Source organism: Pezoporus wallicus, unplaced genomic scaffold (assembly GCF_028554395.1).
Source record: "Pezoporus wallicus isolate ANWC-B61680 ecotype Strahan unplaced genomic scaffold, APGP_CSIRO_Pwel_v1 contig_227, whole genome shotgun sequence".
NCBI lineage: Eukaryota > Metazoa > Chordata > Aves > Psittaciformes > Psittacidae > Pezoporus > Pezoporus wallicus.
This window is the reverse complement of record NW_026635704.1, coordinates 8,249,367-8,261,287: the sequence shown is the minus strand read 5'-3', so window position 1 is coordinate 8,261,287 and position 11,921 is coordinate 8,249,367.

Genomic DNA, 11,921 nt, shown 5'->3' with positions numbered 1-11,921 from the left:
GCTTTTTAAACCTCAGCCTGTTCTGCTTTACAGTTAGAAATACAGGGAGCAGTTCAGGTATCTAAAGAAAGGTGCCCAGTGCCATATTAAACATCTCAGGGTGTGGGAGGCATCTTCACAGAGCTGACAGATAAGAATGGGAGCCATGAGACCTGCATCCTCCTGAAGCAGCAGCTGGAGGCCAGGCAGGACACCCTTCTACATCTATAATAGCACTGGAGGCCTGAATGGCATCCTTAGAAAGTAAGGGTGGCATTCACCTCTCTGCCCCCTGTATATCTATGCTGAGCTTGCTCTTTATACCTTATGAGGAGAGGGAGGATTCACACTCATCTCTCAGGTATGAGTTCTCTCAGGCATGAGTTCTCTCAGCTTAAGGCATCTGGATGAGGGCAGAGGAGGAATATGACCCTGCCAGTGCCTCTTTCTCTGCATTTAGACATCTGAGTTTAAGTGAGATGAATACTACCCCAGGTGACAGCCTTTTCCCTTTTTAGATGATACCAGTGTATTAAGACAGCACAGGGTTTACCCTAGGCAAAACACGTAGGAAATATGCACAGAAAATTGTTGTGCTGAATAGCATGAAAGATATTTTCCTGTGTCTCTTCCTACTTTTGCTGTCAGGAGAAGCTGAACCTGTGCTGATTTAAATACACTCATCCCATAACTCTTTCTTAGCCAAATCTCATGGTAAGCACAGTGGTCACCTGTCTTTTTCACACTGCTGTGATGTTCTCCTGGGAAGGCTGGAGGAGGTGTATCTTACTTCTGTTCATGCGCTGGTGAGGACCTCACTGTCCTCACCAGTGCATGAACAACTTGCAGAGGCCAGAGCACCACAACCAATATATTTGCCCACCCAGGTATGATACCATGCTGAAAACAGTAACAACATGTTAGCCTAACGATGTTGAGAAAACTCGCAGTGGAGTGAGAGCATTGCCTCTGAGTTTCTGAGTTACAAATGGCTGCTTTCTATGCAGGAACATTATTTTCAGATGAGCTACAAATGGCTGTTTTTTGAGCAAGAACATTGCTTTCAGTTAAAAGTAGTCATTTCTTGTTTCAGGAAAGAGAAATATCAGCAATTTTTGTACTCTTCTGAGTCATTGAATTGGTCTGCACTGCAGATGCCTAGCTGGCCAATTGCTTTTTTCTCCTCTTGACTCTCCTTTTTAGAAGTCATTTATCTTTTAAATCACTAGGAGAGTGCAAGGAATTCAGCTTGGTATCGAAGACCTCCTTATTGTGGAGCCTGCTCTTTCCAGCACTGTAACCTGAGGCTTTTGGCCAGTTGTGGTTTCTGAAGCATGACGAGTGCAGGCACTCTCCTGCCCATCTTTGGCTCTTCACATGAGAATTTCAGCAGTTGTCTTCTGCTGTTGTCTCTTAATCCCTGAAGGCAACATGTTCAGCTGGGGTGTCCTCGAGTTACAGCATGCAGTTCTCCAGTACATACTTTGATTTCTTTTCACAGGAGTCCTTTCCTGCATCCAGCTTTGCTGGCTGGAGGCTCCAGCTTTTCTCCAGCAGACCAGTAGGCTGGGACAAGCCCTCACTGCCTTGCTGGCGGGGAGGATCACATGGATGCTTTGGGTTGAGCTGGCTGTGTCAGCAAGTTAGATCACCCATGCCTTCTCACAGTCTGTGCAAGCTCAGCTGTTTATATCTGCATGCTGATGTGGAGTTAAATGCACATGTTCAGGGGTAGGTGTAGGAGGTAGCAGAAAACCATTCAATCAATAAAGTTGCTTGCAAGGGGAGGGTCTAACCAGAACTGTTTGGGTGGTAAAACACTGGCACAGGTTGACGAGGGAGGTGGTGGATGCACCATCCCTGGAGACATTCAAGGCCAGGCTAAATGTGGTTTTGGGCAACCTGATCTAGTTGAAGATGTCCCTGCTCATTGCAGGGGTGGTTGGGCTAAACGACCTCTGAAGTTCCTTTCCAACCCAAACTATCTATGATGATTATATTTTGAGCATTAGAAAATGTCATTGCTAAGTTTTACTTTTTGGTTTGTTTGTTTAAGGTGAAGGACTGCCATGGCTTCAGCCTGTGTTTTAATTCAGAGAACTGAGAGAAAGCCAAGCCCCAGCATGATTTCCCAGGTCTCCTAAGAATGCTTGTTTGTGTCTGGCCAAAAAGCTCAGGTACTGCCAATGTTCATGGGTAGGAAAAAGCTCAAACATCCTGTTCATATGGGAAAAGGCAAATAATATTACGATCAAATTTATTGTTATTATTAAAAGAAATGTTTAAAATAATGTATGAAAGGGTAGATGGGAATAGGTTTTTCTATGTGGTGTGGCTGTAGTTAGGTTTTGTACCGGAAGAGGGAAGTGTTTGCCCAGAAAACGAGTGCAGAACGAGGGGCGGCTGGCGCCGATGCTGCTCTGCTAATGGGGAGCTGGGGGCATGCCGCCAGCCCGGAGTTTGTCACTTCATCTATAATAGAAAACAGTGTTTGATACAGCCTAAAAAATGTCAGAGCCATGTCAATTCATTTCAAATCACGGGGAAGGGGTCTTCATGACGCTGAAAACAGGCTCCACATGATGTATCGTTTCAAATGAGTAACCTGCATATACTGTGAGACATGCTGAGTATTCATTCAAGCTTGGAAGAAAGTTTACTTGTGGTTTTTTTTACAAGGCTTTTTCACTAGTTCTCATCTCTTATTTTGATGAAACATAGTATCATCTGAATGAAGGGCCATTCTAAATAAATAATTTGAAATTATTCTACCCCCCGCCTCTTGCTGTACAAAAGAAAAACAGAGGAGAGCTCTCTGAATAGGTAAAAATAAGCTTTTAAACTTTTACAAAGATAGCAGAAAGTCAATTACGAGTGTCCTAGGCAGATACTGCCAAAGTCATGGAGTCTTTTCTAGAGTAGATATACCTTAAGCCAAGACTGATGTTGTACGTGAAGAGAGGATTGCCAGCATGCTGAAAAGCAGTATAATGTACTTGTTAGTGAGTATAGCATAAATCTTTCTTCTTCTTAGGGTAATACATAAAGAAGAAAACCATTGTTACCACTGCGATTTAGTAGCATTTTGTAGCCACCTCTTGCTTGATACCAAGCTTTTTCTCTGTTTAGAATAGCATTTGTTACTTTCTTATAGATCTCATGCAGAGGAGGGATTCTCACTGATCTGTTAGTGCTCACACTGAGATATTGTTAAATGAGTCTAGAAAGCTGGCTGCAGTGACTGAAGAAGTTAGCACCCCAGCAGTTGTGCACCTCTGGCAGACATTGCGATTCCTATAGCAGTGTCAGCAGCATGTCACTTCTGCTTGCCACTTGGTGTTGCCTCAGTGCAAAATCTAACCATGTTTCTTAAAGCTATTCTCATTAGCTGGCAGACAGCCAGACTGGACTGGCAGACAAAAACTGATCTCTGTGTTGGGACTCAGAAACTCAGAGTACTAGTATGGCTTATCTGTAAGGCAGTAGATGCCACAACTGTTCTAGATATGAAGAAGATTCAGTGTCCCAAATTAGTTAGTGATATGTTAGAAAAGTACAGCATCAGGCTATGCTTCTAGCGTGTGCTAAGTTGGAAGGTAAGAGGGAGACAAATAAGATAATCTTTCTTTAAAACTATTGTAAGCAAAATCAGGTTTCAGCCCAGATTTAAACACTATCACCAGCTGAAAGCTCAGATGGATGAAAGCAATTAACAGCAGCAGTATCTCAGAACATCTCTGTACTCAGAGGTCAGTTGATAGAACAGAGATCGTATTACCTCATATCAAGAGTTTGTAGAGTTTGAATTACAAAAAAAACCAAAACACTTCACCTAAACCAGATATTATCTTTTGGAATAAAATCCTGCTCCAAAACCAAATTGACTTTCCGTTTTAACTTCTGCTGTCATTCCTACAGAAAGGTATGCTCAGAGACTGTGAAGCCTCCCATCTCTGATGGCAGTTGTGCTTGGTGCTTCGTTCTCCCTCTATAATTGCTCTCCTTTATGCTCAAGAGCCCTTCTTTTCAACCTTCTTGGACTTCCTTGGACAAGTTTGCGCACCATTCAGTACAGAAGGACTGGCACGAAAGGTGGATAAATTGCCGTATTAGTTTGGTTTAAGTAGCTTAGCTATTATTTCCAAACCAGTCATGGGAAGTTGCACAAGATACTTTCATCTTTTAAACAATGATGAACACAAGCTGTACTACCTTTGATATTTAATTTTTAGATGGCATCCTGCCAACCACTTCAGTTTGTTACTGTGTTACACATTCAATGTGTGGACTGATGGAGGAGAAACTAGATTAACACAAAAAATAACCCCTCAGAAAAAGTTAAATTACATTTTTACAAAGCGTATAACAGAATCTTTCTTTCATTACCATGTCACACTTCTCACAAGGACAAGTATACAAATTTTATGTTGTTACATCTCATTATGATCTTCTGCTGCATTTAGTACTTCTGTTTCTTCTTGATTTCCTGAATAAATTGCAGGGGAATATATGCCATATGATCCCATTCTGCCATGCCAGTCACAGCAGAAATGTTTCACCAGTATGTTTTGGTGGAATTTTTCAAATAAATACACTTGGTACATGTACCTAGAAAAGGCTCATTTACCTGGATTCACCTATAAAACCATTTCACATGTTAATCTGAGAATGACTGATTTTCCTATTCCTCATCTTTCACTAGCACAGTTGTTCTGGAATGCTACCACTCTTCACATAGATGGAGATACGGTCACAAATAGCAGTGACTAGTGGCTTTCATGATCAAGACCAGGGTTTTGACTTTAGAGTAGAATAAAAATGGGAGTCAGTGGCAGCCAAGAGCATGGAGTATGCTCTTGCAGCATGCTGAAGACACTTACAGGGTGATTCTGTCCAAACTAGAATCTATTGTCTCCATCTTCATTGAACCAAACTTTACTATTCTAGCAAGAGATGATGATCAGACAGCATGCTGCAGCTATATACCTGCAATGGCTCCAAATTCAGGAGCTGAATGACTTTCTTTTCTGTCATTGATTCTTTGTGGTGAGTTAGGAAAAAGGACTATTGTCTTGGCCTATGTCTAAAACTTTGCAGTATTTCTATGTTTTGTCATCATTGTAATTATCAGCAGGCACAGTTTTTAGATGCAAATACTAATATTCCACAGAAATAAAAGTCCGTAAGATGTTTTCAAATAGTGTTATTTGCTGTCTTTAAGTGTCTCTTTTGTATTTGGCTAATTTATCATCAAGATCTGGGTATCTTGAGTTTGGGTATCAGTTTGCAGAAGTGTTTACCATATATTGTTGGTTTTATCCCAATGCAGAGAACATGTGTCATTTCTGTTGCTGAAAGAATTTACTGAAGTTCCTATCTCTGTGCTACTAATACTACAAAAATCTGGTTTGAATTGGGTTTTTTTGTTTGTTTTTTTTTGTTTGTTTTTGTTTTTTTTTCAAAAGCAAGGTTTCTCACATCTGGGTGCTATTTGCAATAATCATGCTATCAACAGCACCTTTCCTCAGTCAGTAATATATTTTGGATAATAACACTACTGTGAGTTCAGCAGAGGACTTGGATTAGTTGGACTTTTTTTAGCTAGAATTTCCTTGCAACATACCTCTCAGTTTGAACATACTCTGATATGGAACCCCTTTAATTTTATTCACCAGTGCTTTATAAAATGTCAGGCTTTGTTATTAAAGAATGCAGGAAGGCATTTTCTGGACCACATACCTATGTTTCTACACCACAGGTGCCTGGGGTTACTTCTCTACTTTCACATCTGCCATTGGTATGAATTCTGAAGTATGCTGTGGATTTGTGATTACACTGCTGAAAAATGATACCATTTTTGCAGATTGAGTTCCTGTAGACTGCACTACTAAAGCTTATTCCTCCCTCCTTGTTGTCCTCTTTTTGACCTTCCTTGTCAATATTCAGGTAAAATACAGCTCTGTGCAAAGAACTTGAAATCTATTTCAAACACACACATAAAAAAAAAAAAATACAAAAGCTGGTGGCAGAGGTAGGCAACTAATGCCAATCATAAGCTTTTGCAAACGAGCTTTTCTTTGAGGGTGATTTTGAAGTAAGAGAACAAAGCTGTTCAGTGCTTCAGGCTTGGGGTGGGATGTAAGAAGACAGGAAAGTAAGAATACCAGAAAGACACTGGCAAAGAGAGTGGGAGTTAGTAAGATGCAAGGAGGAGGCAGAGTCAGAGCCATAAAGACCTGGAGGATGAGCTTGGTCTCAATGGAGAGAGCAAGAAGGAACCCTTGGCAGATGAAAAGAGTAGGTAAAGGCAGGGAGAGCCCATCTTAGCTCAAATGTTCAGCTTCCTTTGCCCTGAAATGGGAGAAATGCACCACACTGCAAACGTGTACCCTTTGGCTGCCCAATAGCTCTGTGTTAGGGGGTTGGTTAATGAGGACATGATCCCTAACCAGTGTTTAGTCCAGTCCAAATAACTTCTCACTGTCACATATATAGGAAAAAGGAAAAGAAGGGATCAACTCTCTTAGCTCGGTCTTCAGAAATAGAACCTGGAAAAGCCCTGCTGAAGCTGTGGAGCAGCAAATCATCTAAAAATCTCCCCAAACCAAGGCAGACTATCTGAGTAAAATCTTTAGACCAGAAGTTGTTGCTCTGTCAGCTGCTGCATTTCTCCTGTTCTTCAGCATAGGACAATTTAGGAAAGGGGATCCTCTAGCTTAGGTGCTGCATCATCACTATGTGCTGATATTGTGTTGGTTTTCAGCAGCAAAGAATGAAGAAAAGAAAGACTGGAAAAATATGATTTTAAAAACTGTAGTGTAATTCAATTAAATATGTTAAAATAGGTAAGGTCAATTTTAGTAAGATACACAAAACAATTTTAGTAAGATACACAAAAAAAAATAAAACAACCACCACCCATAGGGAGGGTCAATACAATTATCAAACGGTGTGTCATATCTGGCTCACTTCACTGTTATGTCATTTTCTACTTTTTATATATATATGTAAAAAATAAGGTCTTCATACCCAAATGGAGATTTGTAAAGTGTCTTGCACTTTGTGGATCTGTGTTTCACCTCAGACTGCTGCTCTTCAAATGTCATTTCTAGATCATCTGTGCATGAGGGTCTCAGGTCACCCTCTCAGACACATTGTAGGTTGGAAACTGCCAACATACAGCAGCTAATGACATTCTTTAAGAGCCAGCTTAAAATCCAGCTGTGTCCCTGTGTAAATTCTAAGGTATGTGTCAATGGCAAACTTTGCTATCATGGCTTTCTTTTATACTTTGTTTCAGGTTTCAGTTGGTATAAATAATGTCGCTTTGGCTGCCTTTCAAAACATGAAAACTGAGCACATGTGGATTCATCAAATGGGAAATTAGTTGTCCCTTATTGCTTTAGAGAATCCAATCATTTTAAAATCCCTGCCATGTCAGTATGACACCCCCCCCCAAAAAAAAAAAAAAAAAAAAATAAATGCCCCAGAGGATTTCTTGTTCTGAAGGTTGTCTTAATGCAACTGTCTAACTACTAAACCACAGTTCACCTACTGAAGTATGGAAAAGCATCTGGAAGTATAGCTCATTCAGTCAAAATGTCTGGACAGACTTGGAATCAGCACAGTGTTTACATTTTCGTCTGTTATCTAAAAGTGCTCACTGCTAGAAGCTGTCTTTTTCCAGGCAGCCTCACATGTGATATAGTAGTGGGAAAAAGAAAAAAAATCATGAAGAAACTCACTGTCTTTTAATACTGCAATTAGCAGCAAATCTAAAGCTGTTTACTCTCACTTCACATGGATCCACACATTATTTCCCTAGCTTTGCAAAGGCAAGCTGTTTCTCTAGGTGTAAGAAAAAAGCGCAGGCTCAGAAGATGAAGTGTTATTGCCATGGTGCAACACACTGTGGTGGTACAACCCAACTCCCCATGCTCTGTAATAATGACATGTGGCAAGCAGGTTGCTGGGACTCTGTTATGGGAAGCCTTCCCTGGTCTCCCAAAAGGTAAATCAGGCTAAGTGACAGCAATTGACCAAAGAGACCACTAATAATACCCACAATGGCAAAATGGCTTTTGTCAATAGCAGAGCTCTCTGGCTCTGAGACTGCTCCAAAGATCTACCTAGTCATCACTGGGAGAGTGGCAAACAGGCTGTTTTCCTTCAGAGTTCCTCCTAGTTGAAGAGCCTTGAAGCTAGGCTCTGGAGCATCACTCCTACAAAAGACATGTGAATGGCAGGCTCAGAGGCATTGAGAGGAAGGAAGGTAGGGGATAATTTGTACCTCCTGTTTTGTATTATCTGTCATAGCTAGTTCTGTTCCTTCACTGAGGGCCAGATCCTGGTTGCTTGTGAAGCCTTGGTGAGGAACACAGGCTTCCTGACCACTTCTGCTAAAACCAATGGCAGTTGAGGTTTCAGGTGAGATGAGTGATGCTGCAATGGTGTGCTGTCCTTAAGAGAGCCTAAGGCAAATGGCTTCTCTCCTAGGAACTCAGTTACATACCATAAATTAGGTGGGATGGATCTAAATGACAGGAATAACTTAATGATCTCCACTATTTCTCTCTTGCTGTGTCTATAACTTGTAAGTGGAGCAGACCAGCTTATTGGATGATTTTCATTCATTGCACACACACCCGCTTCCTTCAGGCTGCAGCCTAGGAATAATGGCTAAATTGGCTTGCTCAAGATAATCTCAGATCTGCTGCTTTTCCAGATGGCTGCTTGCTTTTGATGCTTCTTACAAAACTGAAGAGGAATCTGATCAGCCTACTCACTTTTTTGGGGTCTTAGTCATGGTCTGGAGACAGAGAATTTCTTATGAAAACTGATAGCAAGCTCCATGTATTCAGATATATATGTAGCACTGTAGTACCTCAAGTGTCACTCTGATTCCTCTCTTTGATTAGGTGGTTCTCCAGACTCACAAATCTGGATTTTTCATGCATTTACAATTGTATTATTCACAATTTCAGTTTCCTCACAGCATTTGGTATTGGCTTCTTATTTTCCTTAATAATGAGACTTAAATTCTCTAACTGTTCCAATATTTCGGCATAGTTACTAGCCACTAGATTCTTTTATTGTTGAGGAATTTCACAATTGTGTGATTGAAATAACAGTGTACATATGGCAGCATAAGAAGCTCTGAGCCACTGAGTTATGATTTTGGATTTTAAAACTAGTCATTTGAGTTTGTGCTCAGGGCTGTGATAGCAACAGATTCATAAGAGCAATTCGGGGACAAGGTTTCACTAGGTCACTGTTAATAATACAGCCTGCTGAAGGTTTTGCTTTACTCAAAAATAGGTTGAGAAAGCCGAAAAGTTAAAGCCTGCAAAGTCTGAAGCAAACATTTAAGTACTCTCTGAAGCATCTTTCTCCAAAGAAAAATTCCTAGACAAGTTCCTATATTTTGCTGAACCTGGGAGCCAGGTAAGCAGCCTAAGAACAGCATCTGCTACCACATGAAACAGTTCCTGGCTCCTGGGGGAAGAACAAGCTGGGGGGGGGGGGGGGGGGAGAGGGGAGAAGGGAAGGGAATGACAATGACATGACTGGAAGTAGTTTCACTTTCTTTACTTGCTCTTGGCTGTAACTGCCAGTTCAAATGACTTTGTGGCCCATTTTCTCCTTGTTTTCAAGTTGTTTTTCCTCTCACTTCAGAGGAGATAAGAGAAGAAAATGGGGAGCACCTTACGTGGAGAAATATATGCAAAAAGCTGCCAAAGACCATCAGTCCACTGGAAAAAAGTGTACTGAGATACATACATTTTCCCCTAATTTCTTTAGGGCAGCATTAGTAATCTGAGGTGCCCCTGTGCTTCACAGGAGCAGGTATGCTCAGGTAACAGTGGTTTCTAGCCTGAAGATAAAATATCAAAATGATAAAAAATAAAATCTGACTACAACTTTCTATCAGTCACATCTCTTCTTGTTAAATATAACTTACCTGCTTAAATTTCACATGCAAATTACTTCTCTGGGGTATCCAAGGGAACAGTAATAATTTACCAAAGTATTCACCTGAAAGTTCCTAAGATTATTTAGCTATCTATTAGACTCTAGATAGAATAAATATAGCCATGGGGAGGGGGCACTTCCTTTAAAATCCAGGCCTGGAAGAGTAATTTATGTTGCTGCAGCAGCCAGCAGGGCCCCCCTCTAACTGCAGCTCTGGACTTAAAAATGTTTTAAAACCTCTGTTTTAAAACCTTTCTTCACATGAGAAAAGTATAAATCAGGGAGGGAGGCATTGCAAGAAAGGCCATCTGAAGCAGAGCAAACAGTACAGGCAAATCTTACCCCAGCTCTTTGAGCAGGCAGCTTTGGTATGGGAGGACTCAAGAGGTGAGGAGATCATCCTTCCTGGAGTAGCAGTGATGCTCTTTGCAGCTAGTTAGTTGTATCTCACTACTCCAGTGCCCCTCTTTCCACAGGTATAGACTGGTAGACCCTGCTTTAGTTCTACAGTATAAATAGCAATAATAGAGGCTTATGGCTTTCTCTATAGATAGCATAACATTTTTGCTACTTTTGCAAAAGGAGTAGGGTTTATCTCAAAGAGTCTTTCTAATTGCAGCCTCATAACTTCTGTCTATGCACTCGATATAGGTTGTTGTGTTTGTGGTTTGTTTGTTTTTTGTTTTTTTTTTTTTGCTTTTTTTTCATTCATTGACTTAGTTAAGGAGAAGGTTTAATTGGTCTGGTCAGCTGCTACCTGGTAAATGAGACAGAGTAGTTTGAATTACTTGATTACAAATACCTGGTGAACTCATGAAATTTTCTGGGTGTTTACATTTCTAGTCCATCTTCTAGCCAACTTTCTCCAAGCGTTTTGCATGTGTTCCTGTGTAAGTACTCACAAAACCTTCCCTTGCTTGGCAAATTTCTTCAGCATCTGTAGTGAATAGTTGGAGGAAGGGGGGTGAAGAGTCATTTAGACATTGATCAATGGGACCAGTGATCTGTTTAAAGCCAAGCACAAATTTATGTGATTTACCACACCGGGCCTTCAAGTCTTTGCCAAGTGTCATCCAGAAAGTTGATTCTAGTAGCCATATCTCCTACAGCTCTGCCAGGCTCAGGCTTAAATTATTATATCAAACTGCTGTTTAATATAGTGAAAAAAAATCTTCTAAGATGGGAAGAAAAATTGACTGGGTTTATGGTAGACTGTTGCACATGGAAATCTTATGTGACAGCAGCACAAGATGGGGCTCAGTCTGGTCTACTCCCCAGGAGAAAGGACCTTAGAGACTGTGTTTGCTGAGAATCTGTGAAGCAGAGGGATGGATGTCTTCTGGGTAAATCCTCCTTTGTCAGGCTGTAGAATTTTTAAAATAAGAGGCAAATTTCACCTGCTTTCCTGAGAGGTGAAAAGCATTAACATATCTCTAGCTTCTGTTGCCTAAACCACAATGGCGTTCAGTAATTCCTTATTAGGCATGGGACAGTCTATTTTAAAATCAATACTTTGTTTCATTAAAGCATATGTTACAAGCAAATGTAAGGTTGTTCTCCACAACTTGGAAGGAAGTAAAAGGTAAATGTCAATGAGCAGGATAGAAGAAGCCAATACTCTTGGCAAGTTTTGATTCCTGTGGCAGCCAGGGCTGTCAGCCCTACAATGTGACATGCAAACCCCGGAGTGGCCATGTTGCCCTCAGCTAGCTCAAACTGAATTATCCCTGATGATGCCCTTAAATGCCACAGTGCCTTTAGCTCTTTGAATGTGATTCTTGCTTGTTCAGGAGGCGCAGTCCTCACTGTTAGGTTGGTTCATCAAGAAATGGTGACCCAGGAGTCAGTTTGTTGGGTGTAAGTCTGGGTGCCTTTCCTTCCACATACATCCCTTTAGTTACAAGGGTAACACTGTCTCTCAATTTTCAAGTGAAATGAATATAATTCTTAATTCCCCCTTTTTAATTCAT